The sequence below is a fragment of the Phyllostomus discolor genome, chromosome 8 (assembly GCF_004126475.2).
Source record: "Phyllostomus discolor isolate MPI-MPIP mPhyDis1 chromosome 8, mPhyDis1.pri.v3, whole genome shotgun sequence".
Lineage (NCBI taxonomy): Eukaryota > Metazoa > Chordata > Mammalia > Chiroptera > Phyllostomidae > Phyllostomus > Phyllostomus discolor.
In genome coordinates, this window is record NC_040910.2 from 59,800,096 (window position 1) to 59,820,645 (window position 20,550).

General features: G+C 43.9%; 1 long non-coding RNA gene across 1 annotated transcript in view; it reads left to right on the forward strand.

Moving 5' to 3' along the window:
- The first annotated feature begins 5,012 nt into the window (after positions 1–5,012).
- LOC118502060 overlaps positions 5,013–20,550 on the forward strand; it is a 29,125-nt gene continuing 13,587 nt past the window's right edge. Inside the window, exon 1 of the long non-coding RNA XR_004904735.1 lies at positions 5,013–5,023. This is a non-coding gene — a long non-coding RNA (uncharacterized LOC118502060). The remainder of the gene's footprint in view (positions 5,024–20,550) is intronic.

Genomic DNA, 20,550 nt, shown 5'->3' on the forward strand with positions numbered 1-20,550 from the left:
AAAGATTAAAAATAACAAAAATTAAAAAATAAAAAGTTAATTTTAAAAAAAAAGAGAAAAGGCCTGGCTGGTGTAGCTCAGTGGATTGAGCTCGGGCTGTGAACCAAAGTGTTGCAGGTTCGATTCCCAGTCAGGGCACATGCCTGGGTTGCAGGCCATGGCCCCAAGCAACCGCACATTGATGTTTCTCTCTCTCTCTCTTTCTCCCTCCCTTCCCTCTCTAAAAATAAATAAATAAAATCTTTTAAAAAATAATTTAAAAAAAGAAATAAAACTCTTAAAAAAAAAAAAGAGCCTCTTGTTGGTTTCAAATCGGCCAAACCAGTTTTTCTGGTCTTGCTGGCTGCAGTAGGCTAAGGGGCTATTGGTATGGCTTTTCTCCCTTCCCAGTCTTCACCAAGTCAACTTCATGCACCTTCCCCAGAGCTAGGTTGGCGCCTTGGGTGTGGGATCCAAGTGTTCCTCAGAGGGCACTTTCCCTGTGGTTACCACTGTGGGCTGGGGTACAGGCTTGTGCGCATTCAGCTAGGCTGGCCTCGGTCTCACGGGTTTGGGTGCACACCCTTCCCAGTGCTATGGGGGTGTGCAGGGCCTTCCTCACAACCTCGGGATCACTGCCCAGCCGGGTGGGGGAGTGGGGGTGGGGGGCATCCGGAGCACAGTGGCTGCTCAGGAGAATTCCCCAAACAGTGTCAGTGTCTCTTTTCACTTTTTCTTTTTGAGAAATTCCTTCTACTCAAGCCTGCCACTCCATACTGCTACCTGGCCTCTGGCACAGCCCAATTCTCCAGCCAGACCAGGAACTATCGAGGTCAGGGCCATCACTGCATGGCTCTCAACTCTGCCGGCATCCACAGACTCCACTGGTGCTCACAGCCCCTGTGTTTTTGCCACTTAGTCTGTTATGGAAAAGATGACTCAGACGGCCTGGGAGTTTACAAAGTGGAGTTTATTCACACATGAGGACCCAGAGGAGATAATTACAAATTCTGGGCACCCAGCTTAGGCTGGGGCTTCCTTATATGCTTGTTACACAGGCAGAAAGGGGAAGGAGTGCAGCTGCTAAAAGTGGGGATTAGCGTACAACCTTGAGATAACTGTTTATCTGGGAATGGCTGCTGTCTGAGAATGGCTGCTGTCCCGCTCCTACCTAAGAAGCGCTCCTATCTAATGGCTACTGCTCAGTTATGTCCTGTCACAGTCCCCCCCTTTTGATGCTATAAAGTGCTTTTACCCCTTTAGCATCACCATATACCTGGCTATATGGTTGAGGTGCTGGGGAGGGTTGCAACTGCTGATACTGGTGTTGGTACCACTGGAGGGCTAACACTTTGGCAGCTGCCCTATGAGTCACCGTGGCCCCAGGGGTTAGACCAAGGTCTGGAGATGCAGGGTCCCCATATGCCTGACACCTTCAGGTCTGGTATCCTATGGTCCGGATATTACTCCAGTCCAGTATACCTTCCCTCCCCAAGTGCAGAGGGATTGCTGTGGCTGAACACAACCTGATGGCATGTCAGCGGAGGAGCTGAAAGCTGACCCTGAGAGATAGTAAGAGACTATCTTACTCCACCACCGAGCATAATCCTATGCCCGGGGGTATTACATTTACAGGCTGGGGCTGAGACAGGGGCCGCATTTGTCAAGCGAAGCATACAATAAACCCAAATGCAGAGACCACAACAAAGATAAACCTATTCCTAGGGTGATCCGCTCCATGGGATTCCATTCACAGGGCCACAGTCACTAGTCCAATTCCCAATGCTCCTATGAAGGTGCCAATTAAAGTCAGGTACCCTGCAGAACACTGGTCCATTCCTTGGTGTCTTCTTTACTGGCTGGCGTCCTCCACTGCCTCAGCGTGGGTATTCTAGGTGCAGGCCTAGTCCTTGGGTCCTCAGGATCTGCTGCTGTTTTGGCCTGGCTATAGTGGATCCAAGGGGTGATTTCTGCAACCTAGGCAATGCTAGCGGCAGCAAGTCCATCCAGGGCAGTCCAGTTTCCTGGTAGAATTTAGCTAAGGTTTCTTTCAGAGTCCGGTTCATCTGCTCTACCTTCCCAGAACTCTGGAGTCGATAGGCAGTGTATAGTTTCCACTCAATGTTCAGAAGCTTAGCTGTTTCTTGGACGATTTGTGAGACAAAGGCTGGCCCGTTATCACTTCCAATGGTCACAGGCAATCCATACCTTGGGATTACCTCTCTCAGGAGGGCTCAGGTGACTTCCCGGCTTTTCTCTGTCTTGGTGGGGAAAGCCTCAACCCATCCAGAGAAGGTACACACAATCATCAGGGGGTATTTAAACCCTCGGCTAGGCCTGACTTCAGTAAAGTCTATTTGCAGGTCTTCAAAGGGTTGTCTACCTGTGTGCTGTATCCTGGCCTCATCTCTGGGTGTCCGGCGGTGTTGTTCCAAGCACATGTTAGGCATTGTGCTGAGGCGGAAGCACAAAGTGCTGCCAGGTTGGGGAAATAGAAATACCTCTTCAGCAGATTTTCTAGGGAGGTCCTGCCCATGTGGGTGAGGGCATGGCACTGCCTTACTACATTGCTAGCTTGTCCTTGCGGTATATATATATTCTCCCATCTGGCAGTCTCCACTATTCCGCAGTCATCCACTACTGCGTACCTGGTGACTCTCCTGCCCTCAACCATATAGCTGTTCCCATCCCATGTGTAGTAGGTGACATCAGGTCAGGCCAGGGGCTGGTCCTAGAGGTCCAGCCAGCTAGCGTGGACCTCTTCGGTTACTTTGAGACAGTCATGGTCCAACTCTCCAAGTTCTGCTGGTAAGTACGTGGCTGAATTGACTCATTTCACAGTCTTAACATGCACCCTCAGGTTTCCTTGGAGGATGCCCTGGTACTGAGTCAGTCTAGGGTTCGACAGCCACTTATGCCCCTGCCCAGCAAGGAGGCTGTTCACTGCGTGTTGTACATGAAGACTGATTTCTTGGCCTAGAGTTAACTTGACTGCCTCTTGCAAGAGGGTCACGGCAGCAGCGACTGCCCTCAGACAAGGTGGCCAACCAGTGGTGACATGGTCCAACTGTTACAGGGTGCAGCCAAGAGGGAGGATCCCAAATAGGCATTTGAAATGGGGTCCAGAACTCAAGGTGTCCAGGAGATTTTAAGGTGTCTTCACCCTTTCCCCCACAGGTGTGAGTTGGGGGAAGGGGCACACAGAGAAAGAGCATGCAGGGCAGCTTTGTAGCTAATCCATGGCATGGTCATTTAGCATACCTATAGCCTTTGGCTGGTCACTTAGATATGCTAAATAGCCATGGCCATGCTCAAGGCCAGGGGGATGGAAAGGGACTGCCCCCATAAAATGGGACCTGGGAGGCAGGTCCCCTGAGTTACAGCGCCTGCGTGGGAGCTGGGAGAAGATTGGCTCCATGACATGGGGTGACACCTGCCCAGACCCACGATGGTGACCAGAAAAGCTGGAGAAGACAGCAGATTGAAGGCAAGTGTGCCCAAGTGTAGGAGGAATTGGAAATGGGGCTGCAGAAGAAGATTGGCGCGGGGGATTTAAACCCAGACACGGCAGCCCTGAGAGGGAGAACCACGCGGCCTGGACAGAGTGGGGACTCTCCCTTCCCGCAGCCCTGAGAGAGGGAGAACCATGCAGCCTGGACAGAGTGGGGACCCCCACAGCTTTAGAAGGGGGAACCACCACCTGGTTTTAGCAGAGATCCCGGTGACTCAGCTGAGGGTGCCGGGAACCCAGGGAGGTCTCCCAGTCGAGATGGAGGACTAACTGGGAAGAACCAGAGGACTGCCTGAGCCATGGACTTCTATTTCCTTTCCTGAGATACGGTACTCTGGACTGGGCAAAGGGGGAAAGAAGGAAGGACTGTGTTTGTGGGTGTTTTTAGGGACTTTAGGATCTTTGATAAAGACATTAGGTCACTACTTGAAGTTTGTATAGCATTAAATAAACATTTCCTTTCCTTTTCACAAATCTCTGGCATTGAGGGACGTCTTTCCTAGGGCGGCGGACATAACGGACCCAGGGCCTCCTTTCAATAATAGTATATCATCCCAGGCCCCTCCTTGTTTGTTCTGTAACACAACTGCTTAAACAGGTAAGCCACCAGGTATTGCCATGGTCCGACAGGCTGGGTCAGGACCCAAGGGTTACCTTGTCTCTCTTGTGGGTATACAGATCAAAAGGCAGGCCTAGCTCTGGCAATCCAAGGGAGGGAACATCACTGAGGCACCCCTTGATATCTTGGAAGGCTTTCTCTTCATTTTCTCCCTATTCTAGGGGCTTAATGTCTGGACCTTTCAAAGCCTGGTAGAGGGGCCGAGTTCCACAGCAGCAGGGTGCAGGCTGGCTTTTTCTCAGGGAAATGAGCATTTTTCTCAGAAATCAGATGAGGTTCTGGAGGGTGTTGACAACTCTGCCATTTTCCGTCCGCACCCCTGATCACACCATGAGTACTTCCGACAGGCCTGGTTGCTGAGCTCTGCGCCAGGCAATGCGGCCAGAACCCCGAGGGAGCTTGCAGGCCACTGGAGCAGGCGGACCTGACAGAGCACCGTGAAGGGCCATGACAGAGGACTGCGAGGATGGCTGTGGGGGCACTTCAGATACACAGCACGTGCCCTCTGCAACTCGACATGAAGAGTAGGAGTGTGTTCAGGATGTGCCTCTGGTGTTCTTTCCTTAATTCAGTCAGGCGCTTCAGCAGCATATGCGTTCCCTCCCAGCACTGTTCTTGGAATGGGGCTGCCAGGAGGAGGTCATCCATGTACTGCAGAATCCTCAGGTCTGGCCCCGCCCTCAGTGAGGGGCTTCAGGTCTTCTGCTAGGGCTTCCCCAAATAAGGTTGGGGAGTTCTTAAGCCCCTGGGAAAGTCTAGTCCAGGTTAACTGAGTCTTGACCACAGTGTGCAGGTCTTCCCATTTGAAGGCAAAAATGGGTTGGCTGGAAGGTGCCACAGGAATGCAGGAGAAGGCATCCTTCAGATCAAGGCAGATAAACCACGTTGCTGTTGGGGGAAGCTGGCTCAGGAGGGTGTACGGGTTCGGGACGACCGAGTGGAGGGTGACGGCTGCTTCATTGACAGCCCACGGATCCTGGACGGGTCAGTACCCGCTCCCGTCCAGCTACCATCATGGGTCTGGGCAGGTGTGGCCCCATGTCATGGAGCCAATCTTCTCCAAGCTCCCGCACAGGCACTGTAACTCGGGGGACCTGCCTCCTAGCCACATCTTGGGCTGAGGGGGTCTTTTTTTTTTAATTTCCCTGGCCCAGAGCATGGCAACAGCTATTCAGCATATCTAAGTGACCAGCAGAAGGCTATAGGTAAGTCAAATGACTATGCCATGGATTAGCTGTAAAGCTGTTGCTGTACAAAACAGCCCTGCATGTTCTTGCTCCGTGTGTCTCTCCCCCAACTCACACCTGTGGGGGAAGGGGTGAAGACATCTTAAAATCTCCTGGACACCTTGAGTTCTGGACCCCATTTTAAATGCCCATTTGGGATCCCCCCTCTTGGCTGCACCCTGTAACAATCTCTCATTTCAGATATACACCCACTTTAAATTCTTTTAAAGGACAATGGATGAAGGTCTCATCTTCTTGTAACTGCTTCTAGCTGGGCATGGATGTCGTCCTACCTACCCATGGGTCTGGGGTGCCCTGAATGGGGGGGATGCAGCACAGAGGGAGTCCTTCCTGTAAGGGGAAGGACCTTGCAGAATCCTGGTCAGTTGGCTGTCACCAGAAAGTCGCAGGCTTGGTGTCCAAAGACTGGCATTACTGGACCATTGGCATCCTGGTCATATTCTGGAGATGACAGATTTGGAAAGAGTTGGAAGGCACAATTAAATCATAACCACTAAATGACAAAGGCAGGAACTTAAGTAAAGAATGGCTTATCTGGAGGAAGGGGTACAAGGCATGCTACACTTATCCAAAACTCTTGTAGCCCATTATACTTCACTCGGGCTGAGGGGAATATATTAGGATTTCCCTCCATTCAAATATTTGAACCCTTCCTGTCCAAGCCATCAAGACAGAAAAGGGAAAATCAGTTGTAAAGTGAAGCCCACAGGTCGCCCAAACAGCTCACCAACCCAACCACTTAGTTCAGCCAAACCATTGAGTTTCAGGGGGCGATGATGAAAAATGGACTCCTTAAGTGAGGCCTATATTGCAACCAATCACTCAGGTAATGAAGTCATAGGCATACGTCCTATGAAAACAGAACACACAGGTTAATTCACACAATAGTCCCCAAACCAGTCTCTGTGCCTGTGAGACTGTCTTTTGGGAAGGTGTTCAGTTGCAAGGTCCTTCCTGCAATGACATTTAGCAATGGCAATTTGACAGGTCCTCCATACCTGTAAATTGTACATCTTTGATGATATTAAAAAACCAGTTTCAACTTTCAAATGAAAAGAAACTTTCAAGACAGTTAGCTGCATCATTCTGATGTCCAATACTGAGCATTGTGATTTTCCTTGAACCACAATTTTTCTCCTTAAGATCACCCTCCCTGTTATTAAAGGGACTACTTTGAGTTCTGCTTTTCATTTTGACTGTTCATTTGCATAAACACACCAAGAGCAGCCTGGATCACTTATGATCTTTAAGTCTGCTTTGCTGGAACTTACACAGGGAACCTTTAGATTGACTGCTCAGTCTGCCCCTCAGGGCACAGAAGCAGAGCCACACATCTGCCATCTGGCTTCACCTGTACCAGTTGTTTCACTCAAATCCTTGAGGCTTCCATTGTGCCCACAGGTTCCTTTTTGGCCATCTTTTATGAAAGCAACCTTTGTTCCTTCCCTGGAAAGACTGCCATGAACCACACAATTAACCAAAGTACCAGGCTTTTCTTGTGGGCTTACGCTAGTTTCGCAAGTCAATCCCAGTTCCTCAGGGCTTTCTGGTGATGACCAGAATCCATACATGCCTCCTTCAGGTATGACATTCCAGTCGAAGTCTTGGTTAACAAAACCACTATCAGCAACTGGTCTTATTGGTTTTAAGCAAAGAAACCTTATGTCTTCACTCACTCCTTCAGAATGCCAAATTCTGGAGGGATCAGGTAGGGAGAAAAGTATAAAGTGTGAAGGAAAATCCTTTCCCTCTTAATGTCCACCGGGCTTCTAAAAACCTTCACTTCCAGACATTCTGTAACACTCACAAACCCTCTATTCTTTCTTTCATACAGCTTCTGATATCCACCAAGATTGTATCTCCATGCCTTATACCTTCTATTATTAACTAACACCACGTAATTCCTTCCTAAAACTTTTATTTTTCCATTTATTTTTGCAGTTTCCCACAGACCATCTTTATTTATATATATATATTATATTTTTTTTATTTACTTTCCTACAGAGTGTGAGGTTTCAGCCTTCCCTGGAATCCTCAATTTCCTTTTTAGAGCAGACACAGAGCAAAATCCAAAACACAGAGTTCCAGAACAATACACAGGTAGGGGCATTCTCTTGCACCAATTTGTCCATCAGTGCTTCACAGAGACATGCTCCTTTGCCTCTGGCTGAAGCACTCATCAGCCCCAAATGACCCTTCCTGGGTCCCAAGTGGCAAAGGCATTCTCCCTGACCGGTTACAGGTGACCTTTCTTAGGTCTTACAGGTGACCTTAAACAGGTCTTCAAGTATAGAGCGTTTCTGATCAGAAACAACACCAATGTTAGAAATTTGCTCTTTTCCCACAAAACCAGAAAACAAGTAGTTGAGGTTTCCTTTACTCCAGGTTTAAAACTTTTACATTCTTTATACATAATTTTACTCATTCAGATTGACCATCATTCTCTTTTAATCCTGGTTCCTTTCCCACACTGGGAAGGACTGTACTTAAACTCAGTATGTGGCAGCCAAAAGTCCCTGGCACTGCAGGTACCTTCCACTAAAATTCCCTAGATTTGCAGGGACATCCTGTAGCTTTCTGAAGCTCAGACCCTGCAAACACCCTATAGGTCAGACGCTCACCCTTCAACCTCAGTTCATGTCCTTCAGAACCAGAGCCATTCCTGTCAGAACCAGTTACACAGAGAACCAGACTGATGCAGTGCCCGCACAGCAGCAGCATACAGCCTATAACCTGAAAAGAACCCTTAGCTTGGCACCTTGCCCAGTTCCAAGATGGAGGGGCTCTCAGGTGACCCATCATCCAAGATGACAACAACCATGCACACTCTACCCTCCACAGTGGGGCACTCACGTGGCTCGTCCTCCATTTTACCCAAAATGGTGGTACACCCACATGGCTTGCTGCCCAATCTCCAACATGCATGCAGTATAGTACTGTGGCAGGACCCCCCCACCCCATGATGAATTCTCCCGATCGGTGCTGACAGACAAGGGAAGGGGGCCAGGTCGCCCGCCTGGCCTCACCCCTCTCGGGGTACTTAGGTCCATCTTAGCTAAGGCTGCTTGTGTAGAATTCGGGTTAAACTCTCAGCCATTATGCTGTATGACAGACCGAGGAACCGCAGGTTAGGGCTCACTCACGCTCCGTAGGCTTCCACCCGTGGAGCAACAAACACAGTCATTCACACAAACACACCGAGTTTATTACGTTCCCACCTGCCCAAACTGTGGGAACCCTGTCTGGGCCTCCTGAACTGTGGGAGCCCTGCCTGGGCCTTCTGGCCTGAGGGGTGATCAGTCCCTCCTTCCACTCCAAGAGTGGGCCTGGTTTTCGGGCTCCTGGTCCCTGTGGGGCACCTACCAGATTCCAGATTGGCGCCTTCCCAGATACCACCAGTTCGCACCCCACCAGCCTGGGTCAAAGAGCGGTCCGGGGGCCGAGCCTGCGGAGCCCGGGATGTTCAGGACCCGAAATCACTGGGGCGCACGCACCTCTTTATCACTGCCAGGCCCCACCAGCCACCCCAAGGCCGCCTTCACAGAAGGCAACAGCCTGCTCGTGTGAGTCATTTCCCGGTCAGGGAACCAAAATGTTATAGAAAAGACCACTCAGACGGCCTGGGAGTTTATGAAGTGGAGTTTATTCACACATGAGGACCCAGAGGAGATAAATTACAAATTCTGGGCACCCAGCTTAGGCTGGGGCTTCCTTATATTCTTGTTACACAGGCAGAAGGAGGAGGGGAGGGAGTGCAGCTGCTAAAAGTGGGGATTAGCGAACGACCTTGAGATAACTGCTTATCTGGGAATGGCTGCTGTCTGAGAATGGCTGCTGTCCCGCTCCTATCTAAGAATGGCTACTGCTCATTTATGTCCTGTCACAAGTCCTAATCCCCCTCTCTTTGACTTCAAGCAACCAGGTCTCTCCCAATGCTGCTCAGACCTTGTTTGGATGGGGAGGGAGCAGTTGCCCTGGCTCTCTCCCAAGGACTCTGTGGCAGACCCAGTGCACGCTGGGCCCGTGGCTGTAGTCGCCCTGGTCCCCCTGCCAGTCCCTGGGACCTTATCATCCTGAAGCACTCTCCTTACCATTTGGTTTTTCAGTTCCGCTACAATTTTTGGTACCTTATTTTCATATATGCAGAGGTACTGTTAGTTGTTTGCTCTTTCACTCCATAGATCAGCTAGGATTTTCTCCCATGTGTAAGAGAAAGTGGTGTCTGCTCCCTCCTACCCCAATGCCATCTTCCTCCATCATCAATCTTATTTATCTTTTCAGAGAACCAGCTCTGGCTTCATTGATCTTTTGTATTTTTTGTCCTCTATGTCATTTATTTCTACTCTAATCTGTATTATTTCCTTCCTTCTACTTACTCTTGGATTTTCTTGTTGTTCTATTTCTAATTCTTTTAGGTGTTCATTTTTGGTCTGGAAGATCTTTTCATTGATGTAATTGGGGTGTTAAAGTCCCTACTATGGCTGACTTTAAGTCAATTTCTCTCTTGAAGTTCATCAAGGGTTTTTTAAAATATATTTACATGCTCCTATATTGGGTGCATATATGTTTACAAGGGTTATATCCTCTACAAAATCCATACCCAGAAGTTGATGCCATTTGTATATACCAATAATGAGCTCTCAGAAAGAGAAATTTTAAAAAATATCCCATTTACTATTGTAACAAGAAAAATCAGTACTTAGGAATAAATTTAACCAAGAAGGGAAAATACCTGTACTCAGAAAACTATACAACATTGAAGAAAGCAATTGAGAAAGATACAAATAAGTGAAAGCATACATCATACTCATGGATCAGAATAATTATCATTAAAATATTCATACTATCCAAAGCAATCTATACTTTCAATGCAATTCCTGTTAAAATACCAATGGCATATTTTACATAACAGGAACAAATATTCAAAAAATTAATATGGAACCAAAAGGGGTTCTGGCCAAGATGGAGGTGTAGGTAGAAACCCTTCACTTCCTCCCACAACCAAAAAGAGGATAACAACCAATTGAAAATCAATATACAACCAGAAGCACCAGAAAATTAAACTGCATGGAGTTCCAACAACCAAGGAATTAAAGAAAAAGTCAACTAGAACAACCAGACCAGTGTGCCAAGACAAAGAAATATGGTCCAAATGAAAGAACACAGCAAAATCTCAAAACTAAGTGATAAGGACATTGCCAACCTAACTGATGGAGAATTTAAAGCCCTGGTAATCAAAATGCTCACAGAACTGATTGAGCTTGGTCAAAAAATGAAAGATACCCAAAATGAAATAAAGCAAAATATTCAGGGAACCAACAGTGACAAGAAGGAAACCAGGATTCAAAGCAATGATTTGGAACAAAAGGGAGAAATAAACATCCAACTGGATCATAAAGAAGAAACAAAAATCCAAAACAATGAAGAGAGGCTGAGGACTCTCTGGGACAACCTGAAACATTCCCATATCTGAATTATAGGGGTGCCAGAAGGAGAAGAGCAACAGCAAAAAATTGAAAACTTATTTGAACAAATAATAAAGGAAAACTTCCCCAGTCTGGCAAAGGAAGTAGACTTCCAGGAAGTCTAGGAAGCCCAAATAGTCCCAAAGAAGATGGACCTAAAAAGGAACACACCAAGGCACATCATCATTAAGTTACCCAAGATTAAAAACAAAGAGAAAATCCTAAGAGCAGCAAGAGAAAAGGAGACAGTTACCTACAAAGGAGTTCCCATAAGGCTATCAGCTGATTTCTCAAAAGAAACCTTACAGGCAAGCAGGGGCTGGAAAGAAGTATTTGAAGTCATGAAGAGCAAGGTCCTACGTCCAAGATTACTCTATCCAGCAAAGGTTGCATTTAGAATAGAAGGGCAGATAAAGTGCTTCCCAGATAAGGTCAAGTTAAAGGAGTTCATCATCACCAAGCCCTTACTATATGAAATGTTAAAGGGACTTATCTAAGAAAAAAGAAGATAAAAAATATGAACAATAAAATGACAACAAATTCATATCTATCAACAAAGGAATCTAAAAGAAAAGAAAAACAATGAAAACAAACACTAAGCAAACAGCCAGATAAAGAACAGAATCAGAGAAATGGACATCACACAGAGGGAGTGCAGTGGGGAGGGGAAAGGGAAGAATATGGGGGAAAAGGTACAGGGAAGAAGCATAATTAGTAGGCATAAAATAGATGGGGAAAGATAAAAAATGGTATAGGAAACAAAGGACTCAAAGAGCTTATATGTATAACCCACGAACATGAATTAAGTAGGAAGATGCTGGAGGGTTGGGTGGACAGGGTGGAGGGGAGATAAGGGGGGGGGGGGGGAATTGGGAAAACTACAATAGCATAATCAATAAAAAAATACTTTAAAAAAGACCCTGAATAGCCTCAGCAATCTTGAGAAAGAACAAAGTTGGAGGGACCACAATACCTAATATAAAATTACATTATAAGCCACTATAGTCAAAACAACCTGGTACTGGCATATGAACAGGCATACAGATCAATGGAACAAAACAGAGAGCCTAGAAATAAATCCACACCTTTATGGTCAATTGATATTTGACGAATGTGGAAAGAGCATTCAATAGAGGAAAGACAATGTCTTCAATAAATGATGTTGGAAAAACTGGACAGGTACATGCAAAAATAATAATAAAACTAGACTGCCAACTTACACCATACACAAAAATAAACTCAAAATGGATAAAAGACTTAAATGTAAGTTGTGGCACCATAAGAGTCCTAGATGAAAAGATGGGTAGTAAATAGGAACTTACTGTAAGGAAGAACATTTTTGCCCATGATACATCTGTCAAGGGTTTAATCTCCAAAATATACAAAGAATTAATCAAAGAAAAAGTTGAGAAGACCAACAACCTGATTAAGAAATGGGCAAAAGACCTGAATAGACACTTCTCCAAAGAGAACATACACAGCATCTATAGGCATATGAAAAGGTGCTCAATATCACTAATCACCAGAGAAATGCAAATTAAAACCTCAGTGAGATATGACCTTAAACCTGTCAGAATGGCTACCACCAATAAATCAACAAACAAGTGTTGGCAAGGATGTGGAGAAAGGAGAACCCTAGTGCACTGTTGGTAGAAATGCAGACTGGTGCAGCTACTGTTGAAAACAATATGGAGGTTCCTCAAAAAATTTAAAATAGAACCCTTTTGACCCAGTGATTCCACTTCTAGGAATAGACCCCAAGGATCTCAAAACTGCAATATAAAATACATATGCACCCCTTTTTATAGCAGTGCTATTTACAATAGCCAACTGCAGGAAACGGCCCAAATATCCATCAGTAGATGAGTGGATAAAAAAGCTGTGGTACATTTACACAATGGAATACTACCCAGCAGTAAAAAACAAGAAACTCTTACATTTTGCAACAACATGGATGGACTTGGTGAAAATTATGTTAATTAAGCCAGTAATTGAAAGAAAAATACCACATGATCTCACTTATATGTGGAATCTAGTGAACACAATAAACCAATGAACAAAATAATAGCAGGACTAACAACTTCCAGAAAGGAAACAGGTGTGTGATGGGATGGAAAGAAGGTGAAGATATTAACCAAAGAATATTATGCACAACCCATGGACATGGACAAAATATGGGGATAGGTTTTGGGGTATGGAAAGGGGTACAACTGAGTGGAGGTGGGGAAAGGGAGAGAAAATTGGAACTGTAATAGCATAAATAATAAAAATATAAATTTTAAAAAATTATAGCCTTGCTGGATGGAATAATTTGGTTTCAGATTCTTTTTCATTACTTCGAATATTTCATGCCATTACCTTCTGGCCTGAAGTGTTTCTGTTGAGAAATCAGCTGACAGCCTTATGGGAACTCTCATAGGTAACTGCCTCTGTCTTTCTCTCCTACTGCCTTTAAGATTCTCTCTTTGTCTTTAACACTTGCCATTTTAATTATGATGTGTCTTGAGGTGGGTCTCTTTGGGTTCATCTTGATTGGGACTCTCTGTGCTTCCTGAACTTGTATAACTTTTTTCCTTCACTAGGTGAGGGAAGTTTTCTGTTATTATTTCTTCAAACAGGTTCTTATGCCTTGCTCTCCTTCTTCTTTGTCTGGTGCCCCTATGATGTGGATATTGTTTCATTTCATGTTGCCCCAAATATCCCTTAAACTATCCTCCCATTGTTGTTTTTATTATTTTTTTTTTCTTTTGCTACTCTGATTTTTTTTCTACCTTCTCTTCTAATTCATTGATTAGTTCCCCTGCCTCATCCAACTTACTGATTATTCCTTCCAGTGTATCAGATGTATATTCTTCATTTCATACTGATTGTGTTTTATCTTTTCTGTGTCCTTTTTCATGCTGTTGGGGATCCTTATAACCATCAATTTGAACTCTGGTTCTGCTACATTGCTTGCCTCATTTCATTTAGCTCTTTCGGGAGATTCCCCGTTCTTTCATTTGGGGCCTATGTCTTTGTATCCCTATTTGGCTGCTGTTTCTGTTTGTTTCTATATATTAAATAGAACTACTATGACTCCTAGACTTGTTAGGGTGGCCTTCTGTAGTATAACTGTCCTATGGGACCCAAAGGTGCAGTCTCCATGATCACCTGAGCTGGCTGCTCTAGAAATGTCCCTTGTGTGGATTATGTGGGCCTTCCTGTTGTAGTTGGTTCTTGATTACTGTTGTCTCCTTTATGGGTGAGCTTGACCCTCAGGCTAGTTGACTGTGAGACTCAAACCTAACCACATCATACAAATTGTTGTTCAAGTGCTCAGCATATTTTTGTGCCTGCTGTGATCAGCCTCTGGATATGCTGATTGTGAAGCCCCTTTGATCCTGCTCCAGTGTTGTCCAAAGCTGGCCACTCATTGTGCTGGTCAGGCCTCCTTAGAGTTTCTCTGTTGCAAGCCAATGTCAGACACTATCCCCGCACAGCCCTTGGCAAGCATGTCAGAGGCAAGCTTCTAGCAGATCAACTGGTGGGGCCTCCAGAGCCCAGAAGTTGGGACTGCCTCTCATCTCACCCTTTGAATGTCTCACCCATTAATATTTTAAATTAAATTGCCCTGAACACTTGTAGGTGAAATTTGGTTTTCTTAAAGCTTCTTTGGAAATCCTCAGGAAGCTAATGGTCCAATATCCCCACTTGCTTCAGTGCCCTATATTCAATTTGGCTGTCTTTTGAAATCATTTCCACTGCCTGCCTGGCTGGACTCCTGTGGACACCTGACTCCTTTTCCTTGATCTGTAGCATCCTCCCAGGCTGCTATGCATGTCTCACTTTAACTGAACAGTAGAGAAGGTTGGGGTTTATAATGAGGGTCTCTCCACTACAGGCTGCTCCTCCCTGGTCACTTTCTGCCCCTCCTCCCAGCTTCTTGCTCAGGGATGTTCTGGCACACTGCATGTCTCCAAAGGCTGCCCAGAATCCCATGGCTCCCTGTGCTGTGCTGGCCCTCCCAGACAGGAGCCCCACTTTACACACCCAGAATCCCCAGCATGTTTGTTTTTTTTTTTTCTCTAAGGCTACACTTTTCTCAGGCTACACTAGAAAGAGCTGCCTGCCAGGTTGCCTGCAAAATGCCATATCCTGAATTTTTTTTTATTTTAATCATTGTTCAAGTACAGTTTTCTCCCCCCTACTCCCATTCCAGCCCACCCACCCAACCCCTCCCCCCCCCACCCCCATTACCCCCCACCCCTAGTTTTTGTCCATGTGTCTTCCAAATTTGTTCCTGTAAACCCTACCCATTCCCCCCTGAAATTGCCTCTTCTCTCCCCTCTGGTCACTGTCAGACTATCCCCTATTTCAGTGTCTTTGGTTATATTTTGCTAGTTTTTTTGTTTTGTTGTTTAGATTCCTGTTAAAGGTGATATCATGTGGTATTTGTCTTTCACTGCCTGGCTTGTTTCGCTTAGCATAATGCTTTCCAGCTCCATCCATGCTGTTGCAAAGGATAGGAGCTCCTTCTTTCTTTCTGCTGCATAGAATTCCATTGTGTAAATGTACCATAGTTTTTTGATCCATTCATTTACTGAGGGGCATCTTGGTTGCTTCTAGCATCCAGCAATTGTAAATTGTGCTGCTATGAACATCGGGGGTGCAAAGGTTCTTTTGTATTGGTGTTTCAGTGTTCTTAGGATATAGTCCCAGCAGTGGAATTGCCGGGTCAAAAGGCAGATCCATTTTTAGTTTTCTGAGGAAGTTCCATACTGCTTTCCATAGTGGTTGTACCAGTCTACAGTCCCACTAACAGTGCACTAGGGACCCCCTTTCTCCACAGCCTCTCCAACACTTATTGTTTGTTGCTTTGTTTATGATGGCCATTCTGACTGGTGTGAAGTGGTATCTCATTGTGGTTCTAATCTGCATCTCTCTGATGGCTAGCGATATTGAGCATCGTTTCATGTGTCTTTGGATTTTCTGTATGTCCTCCTTGGAGAAGTGTCTGTTCAAGTCCTTTGCCCATTTTTTAATTGGGTTACTTGTCTTCTTAGAGTGGAGTCGTGTAACTTCTTTATATATTTTAGAGATTAAACCCTTGTCTGAGGTATCATTGGCAAATATGTTTTCCCATACAGTTGGTTCTCTTTTTATTTTGATACTGTTTTCTTTAGCTGTGCAAAAGCTTTTAATTTTGATGAGGTCCCATTTGTTTCTTCTTTCCTTTATGTCCCTTGCTCTAGGAGACAAGCCAGTAAAAAAGTTTCTGCGTGAAATATCTGAGATTTTCCTACCTACGTTCTCTTCTAGGACTTTAATGGTGTCACGCTTTATATTTAAGTCTTTTATCCACCTTGAATCTATTTTTGTATAAGGTGTAAGTTGGTGCTCGAGTTTCATTTTTTTGCACGTAGCTGTCCAGTTCTCCCAACACCATTTGTTCAAGAGGCTATTTTATTCCATTTTATGTTGCTGCTTCCTTTGTCAAATATTAATTGACCATAGAGACTTGGGTTTATTTCTGGGCTCTCTGTTCTGTTCCATTGATCCATGTGCCTGTTTTTATGCCAGTACCAGGCTGTTTGTTCATTACAGTGGCCTTGTAGTATAGTTTAGTGTCAGGTATTGTGATTCCTCCTACTTTACTCTTCTTTCTCAAAATTGCAGCAGCTACTCAGGGTCGTTTATGGTTCCATATAAATTTTTGAAGTGTTTGTTCCATGTCTGTGAAATATTGCCATTGGTACTTTAATAGGTATTGCATTGAATGTGTAAATTGCTTTTGGGTAGTATGGACAATTTTGATTATATTAATTCTTCCAATTCATGACACAGTATATGTTTCCAGTTGTGTCTTCCTTGATTTCTCTCCTCATTGTTATGTAGTTTTCTGAAATACAGGGCTTTTACCTCTTTGGTTAGGTTTGTTCCTAGGTATTTTATTTTTTCTTTTGCTATTTCAATGGGATTTTTTTCTTGATTTCTGCTTCTGCTGTTTCATTGTTGGTGTACAGAAATGCCTTTGATTTCTGGATATTGACTTTGTATCCCGCTGTTTTGTCAAATTCATTTATTAGGTCAAGCAGTTTTTTGGTGGAGTCTATAGGATTTTCTATGTACACTATTATGTCATCTGCAAACAGTGACAGTTTTGTTTCCTCCTTTCCGATTTGGATTCCTTTTATTTCTTTTTCTTGTCTGATTGGTGTGGCTAGAACTTCCAGTACTGTATTGAATAGAAGTGGTGAAAGTGGGCATCCTTGTCTTGTTCCTGTTCTTAGTGGAAAAGATTTTAATTTTTGCCATTGAGTATAATGTTGGCTGTAGGTTTCTCATATATGGCCTTTATTATGTTGAGGAATGCTCCCTCTATTCCCACTTTACTGAGTGTTTTTTTCATAAATGGGTGCTGTACCTTATCAAATGATTTTTCTGCATCAATTGATATGATCATGTGGTTTTTGTCTTTGCTTTTGTTATGTGATGTATTACATTTACTGATTTGCGAATATCGTACCATCCTTGCATACCTGGAATGAATCCCACTTGGTCATGGTGTATGATCTTCTTAATGTACTGTTGGATGCAGTTTGCCAGTATCTTGTTGAGGATTTTAGCGTCAATGTTCATCAGCCATATTGGCCTGTAGTTTTCTTTCTTTGTTGTGTCTTTATCTGGTTTTGGGATTAAGATGATGTTGGCCTCATAAAAAGAGTTTGGGAGTCTTCCATCTGTTTGGATTTTTTGAAATAGTCTGTGAAGGATAGGTGTTAGTTCTTCCTTAAATGCTTTGTAGAATTCTCCTGTGAAACCATCTGGTCCAGGGCTTTTGTGTGTTGGGAGTTTTTTGATTACTGCTTCAATTTCTTTTGCTGTTATTGGTTTGTTCAGGCTTTCTGCTTCCATTTTATTGAGTTTTGGAAGGTTATATTTTTTCTAGAAATTTGTCCATTTCATCTAGGTTTTCAAATTTCTTGGCATACAGCTCTTTGTAGTAATTTCTTACAATCCTTTGTATTTCTGTGGTATCTGTTGTAATCTCTCCTCTTTCATTTCTGATTGTGTTTATTTGGGTTTTCTCTCTTTTTTTCTTGATGAGTCTGCTTAAGGCTTGTCGATTTGTTTATCTATTCAAGAACCAACTCTTGGATTCATTGATCTTTAGAATTGTGCTTTTTAGTCTCTATGTCATTTAATTCTGCTCTGATCTGGTTATTTCCTTCCTTCCTGCTTGCTCTGGGCTGTCTTTGTTCTTGTTCCTCGAGTTCTTGTAGACGTAGGGGTAGGTGTGTTGTTTGAAATGTTTCTAACTTTTTTAGGTGGGCCTGTATCACTATGAACTTCCCTCTCACAACTGCCTTGGCTGTGTCCCATAAGTTTGGGTTGTGAGTTCGTTTTCATTTGTTTCCAAAAACCATTTGATTTCTTTCCTAATATCATTCTTGACCCATTCATTGTTTAATAGCATGCTGTTTAATCTCCATGAATTTGAGTGTTTTGGGGTTTTTTTCCTTGGGGTTTGGTTTCTCGTTTCAGTCCCTTGCGATCCGAAAATTGCTTGGTATGATTTCAATTTTTTTGAAATTGTTGAGGCTTGTTTTGTGTCCTATCATGTGGTCAATCTTTGAAAATGTTCCACGTACATTTGAAAAAAATGTGTATTTAGCTTCTTTGGGATGGAGGGTTCTGTAAATATCAGTAAAGCCCAGTTCATCTAGGGTATTGTTCAATGCCACAATATCTTTGTTGATATTTTGTTTGGAAGATCTGTTCATTTTTGATAGTGGGGTGTTAAAATCCCCCACAATATGGACAGCTGTGTTGCTGTCCATATCTTTCTTGAAGTCCTCTAAGATTTTCTTTATGTATTTGGGTGCTCCTATGTTGGGTGCATATATATTTACAATATTTATGTCTTCTTGGTGAATTCTTCCCTTGAGTATTATGAAATGACCTTCTGGGTCTCTCTTTATGGACCTTCTTTGGAAGTCTATTTTGTCAGATATGAGTATTGCTACCCCGGCTTTTTTTTCCTGTCCATTTGCTTGGAAAATTTGTTTCCAGCCCTTCACTTTCAACCTGTGCAGATCTTTTATCCTGAGGTGGGTCTCTTGTAGACAGCATATGTGTGGGTCATGTTTTCCTATCCAATCAGCTATTCTATGTCTTTTGATTGGAGCATTTAATACATTGACGTTTAAGGTTATTATTGATAGGTACTTATTCATTGCCTTTTATGTGCATGTGATCCTCTCTCACTCTCTCTTTTCCTTTCTTTCCTTAAAGCAGTCCCTTTAGCATCTCTTGCAGAGTGGTTTAGTAGAGGTGTATTTTTTTAGACTTTTTTTTGCCTGAGAAGCTTCTTATTTGGCCTTCTATCTTAATTGAGAGCCTTGCTAGATAAAGTAGTCGTGGTTGCAGGCCTCTGGTTCTCATTACTTGGATTATTTCTTACCATTCTCTTCTGGCTTGGAGGTGTTCCATTGAGAAGTCAGCTGTTAGCCTGATTGGGGCTCCCTTGTATGTTACTTGCTGTTTCTCCCTTGCTGCCTTTAAGATTCTCTCTTGTCTTGAAATTTTGCCATTTTAATTATGATGTGTCTTGAGGCGGGCCTCCTTGGGTTCCTCTTGATTGGGATTCTCTGTGTTTCCTGGATTTGTGTGACTTTTTTGTCTCATCAAATTAGGGAAGTTTCAATCATCACTTTTTCAAATAGGTTTTCTATCCCTTGCTCTTCTTCTTCTCCTTCTGGTATCCCTATTATACGGATATTATTACGTTTCATATTGTCTTGCATTTCTCTTAATCCCTCTTCATTTTTTTCTGAGCCTCTTTTCCTTTTCTTGCTCTTTCTGGGTGTTTTCTTCTACTTTGTCCTATAGCTCGCTGATCCGATCTTCTGCTTCATCGATCCTGCTTTTCATTCCTTCTACTGTGTTCTTCATTTCAGAGATTGTATTCTTCATTTCCTCTTGGCCCTTGTTGAGAGTTTCTATTTCCTTTTTTATGCTGATGTAGTTTTCATTGTAGCTTCCTTGTAGTTTCTCGTAGCTCATTGTGAGCTCATTGAGCTTCCTGACAATCACTGCTTTGATTCAATATCTGATAGTTGAATTGCCTCTATTTCATTTAGCATTCTTTCTGAGGCTTCCTCCTTCCCTTTCCTTTGGGGATTATTTCTTTGTCTTCCCATTGTTTGTGAGACTCTTCTTGTTCACCTCAGCTTCTTATATTGACCTGTTCTGGCTCCCTGGGTTTATGTTGTGAACTTCTTTAGTAGAATAGCAGTGAGTTTCAGTGGTGCTGTTTCCTTGATCTCCCAAGCTCACTGGTCTTGGACTGTCGTTTAAGTTGGCTTTGTGTTTGCCTTTGGGTTTTGGTTGTTGTTGAGTCCTTCTTTGGTGGTTCCTTCCCACCAGCTGGTTAAATGAGGGTCACTCTGTCCACCAACTTCTGTATTTGTTGTGCTGGTGAAGGCAGGTTGTGTTGAAGCTGAGTCTTCTATGGGACAAGGTTTAAAGAATCTTGTTCAGTTGCTTGTATTGGGTTACTGTCTCTACTGTTTAGTTGTATTTCCAGATAGTCCTGGATTGAGGTTTGTGTGGTTACTACTCCCTCCTTCACCTTCTTCTGCTGTTATCTGTTAGTGGTTCCCTTTTGTTGTTGGGTTTCCTCTTCCAGTGGGTATCCTGGTGTTCACCTCCTCCACCTATTCTTTTTTGTCATCAGTTGGAGGGGGA